Source organism: Atta cephalotes (genome assembly GCF_000143395.1).
Source record: "Atta cephalotes unplaced genomic scaffold scaffold00009, whole genome shotgun sequence".
Classification (NCBI taxonomy): Eukaryota; Metazoa; Arthropoda; class Insecta; order Hymenoptera; family Formicidae; genus Atta; species Atta cephalotes.
The window spans coordinates 6,671,737-6,675,328 of NW_012130073.1; positions in this window are offsets into that span (position 1 = coordinate 6,671,737).

Genomic DNA, 3,592 nt, shown 5'->3' on the forward strand with positions numbered 1-3,592 from the left:
GAGGGAGGGAGAGAGAAAGAGAGAGAGAAGATGGAGGGTAGCTGATAAGCAAGCGAGGCACAATTAATAGTGTTAACACTATTAATCATGATCACAGACGAGATTCGTCATTGCAGTGATGACGAAGCTCCTTCCCGATTTTCCCGAAAAAAGGGGAAAAAAACTATTGAGGCCATCATCGTCCGTCTCACTGATCTCCGCATCCGTTCGAGTCTACCCAACCAGTTCTCTTCTCGCTCTACATCAGCACCACGTGTTCACCTGGGAATAACCGTTTTACCGGGCGTATCCGCGCGGAACTCGTGTTGTACACGCGTCGTGGCTAGCTGCTATTGAAAAAAGAGGCGAAAAAAAAAAGAAAATTGCGATAAACCGCTTTCGGCGCTTGCGGATTGAAATGTCGTGTATATACCTCGCCAGCTGCCGACAGGCGGCACCGTTGGAATCGACGCTAACGCGAATTAGCGTGCCGAGTAAGTCTCACGATTTTTTTTTTTGTTACGGAGAGACGCCTGTCGGAAGATGGGAATTTATCGTGCGCGCGAAATGAACGATCGTCGTTGGTACGTGCGGAATTGGAATCGGCTCGATAAATGGTTAAAGTGGTTGTGCGACAATCTGCAAACAACATACGCTTTGACAGCAATTTCACTGTCGACTGTAGAAAATCACGGTGATTATTGACAGATGGACCATCCGCAATCATTTTCTGATTTCTCCTGATGCCACTGGCATTAACATGTTATATTTTATTCTTGTATATACTAATATTTTACATTTTCGAAGAGATAGAAACGTTAATAAATAAAATATTAGTATTACTACACACACATTACATACACACAATTAGATATTTTTTAAATTTATTTTTAAAGCATTGAAAATTGTTACGCGTATTGTTCGAAACCGCTTCGATTATATATGGGAATTTTTTGAATTTTTTGCAATAAAAATGAAAGTTAAAGGCGTAACACGAAAATAGTCTGGCGAAATAATTTGTCGATAGTCCGTTATTTTTCCTCGCTACGAGGAAGCGTGCAAAGCTCGCCATGACACCCCAAAAACGGAGGTAAAGCTGACGTTTTGCAACAAGGGAATGAAAACGTCGACGGGCATTTGTTTTGCCCGGGCTGTGCACACGTCGTAAATCCTACCCCTACGAAGACTCGCGCACCTCCACGCGAACGAATAACAGGTACGATTGCATCAGGCGATCCCGACCCTCTTGCAAATTAAGCACGACCGGGAAACGAGGCGCTGGGAAAAGCTGGTCGTGTGCCCATTAGCAAAAACGTAAAGGACATACGAAGTATTTTGATATATATTTGGACGTCTCGAAACTAAAAATATTTAAAAAATTGAAAATTAAAAACATTTCAATTGTCATTATTTTTCTCATTAACGAGTCTTACATGCATATCGTTTTGCAAATTTAAATGTTTAATTTTATATAGGTATATTTACGCCACGCAAAAAAAATTTTGCTGCTCTAGCTAGAATTATAGCTGTTTGTTGTATCTGATAAAAAATTATGTATCATATGCATAGAATTTATAGCACAAATCTAAATTCTATCTCTGTTATCTATACGATTAGATGCAATACATATCCAATATCGCAGTAGGTACTTGCTAGAAATTTATCTATTTTAGCTAATTTTTCATACTTGGATAATTTTCATTATAACTGCAAAATCACTTTTTTGAGTTTCATTAGATACGAGTACATTTTTTTTTAATCCACTTTATATTTGCAGTATAAATGCAAAGTGTTTTCGCTTTCGCTATATACCGTACGAGGTAATGTTTTATACAGGATTTTGTATTATTAAATCGATACCTCTCATTGAAAAGTTAAACTTCACTATGGATTCATTGTAATAGACGCGTACGCTCGTATTTTATTTGCAGAAATATAAATGCGATCCAGTCGTCGGCTGATGCAAGTATTCAAAGTGCCGTACGTGCAGTCAAGGAAAGCAAAACGCAACGTGATCGAGTGGGCTGTCGAATGACGATGATATCGCCATCGTGTCGACAGTTCTCTTCGATCTCTCGAATAACTACTACCGGTCTGTACACGCAGTGTATACGTTCCGATAATATCGCAGGGATCTCTCTCAGTGCAGTGTTGAGAGTCTCAATAAGACCCGAGTATAACCCTCCGGAAATTGACTCGGAATAATAAATACCGCTCGGCGCGCGGTTGTTGACCTTACTCACGACAATAACGCGTTTTCGAATGTTATTGTCGAAGAGAATGTAATTAGCGACGAAGTTCTTCATTTCATTCAAATAAGAGGAGACTTGTTTTTCCGTAATACGTTCCGAACGAGTGAGATCGAAATAGGAAACGATAGCTGAAGAGAACAAATGAAACAATCGCACTTAGAGCATCGGTATCCTCTATCTGACATTTCTGTTATAATTAATCTTATAATTAGAGAGGAATAGCCGCGGAAATTAGCAAGAGCGACGGAATCGAGAAAGCTCCACAGTAACCCGGGGATTCGCCCGATAAATCTTTCCTTCCACGCCACATATAGAAGGGTTTGCTGTGTGCGAGTCTCATTAATTATTATAGCCGGAAATTATGCTTGCAGATTCGCCCCCGCTCGAGCAAACTTTATGCAATCATAATGCACGAACTTGTAATATTTTCATAAGCCGCAGTGACCGGTCGGTTGACCATTTCGTCTGTCCCGCAAAAGATTCATACAATCTCACATGTAACATAATGATTACTGTTTTAATCTATTGTCTTGGATTCCTCATTTACAAGGAGAGGATCAAATGTTGAACACACGGATTTCATCTAACTTTAAATATATATTTTAGTATTTATCTCTCTACTAATTCATGAGAATGTCGTACGCAATATTCAAGTATTTGTGAAATTTCCATCGAAAGTTTCTCGAGCGCCTTCTATACTGATTATAAGCCTGTGAACGAGATTGACAGATAGTAAGTGTACCGTATCGAATAAGGAATTTTATTTATATCATATAATCTTGCTTTATTTACAATTGTTTGGTTCATTTCACATCAGTCGAGCAGAAATTACTAGCAGAATTTTTTTTTTGATACAGAAGACGCACTAGAAATTTGTTGCAAATTTCTCGTGAATACTTGAATATTGCATCGTACTACTTGCCTATGAATTAGTGAGGAATAAAAATTAAAATATATTTAAAGTTAGGCTAAATCAGTAAAGTATTTGATTCTCTTCTTAGAGGGATAGATATATTTATTTAAGGAAATTAAAGAAAGCCTATCTATTGATGTTTGTAGAAAAGAAATTAAGTACCGATTTTTAATATTTTAAGTTGAAGACATCTCTTAGAAATCCTTGTGTAAAGGAAAAACAATCTAAACAAATCAGTCTTCACAATTTAAATAACTGTGAATAGTCAAGAGACTGTCTTTACGGCATAACATGCAGTATCTCTTGATAACTTGCACATCAATTGTGTTGTGCTTATGATGTGTTTATGGGCACATTATATGTCTATTGCAGTTTCATATTTGCAAGATGTTGCAACGATGTTGAGATATCGCAATGCGTATATGCGCTCGGCATTAACGTAATAACA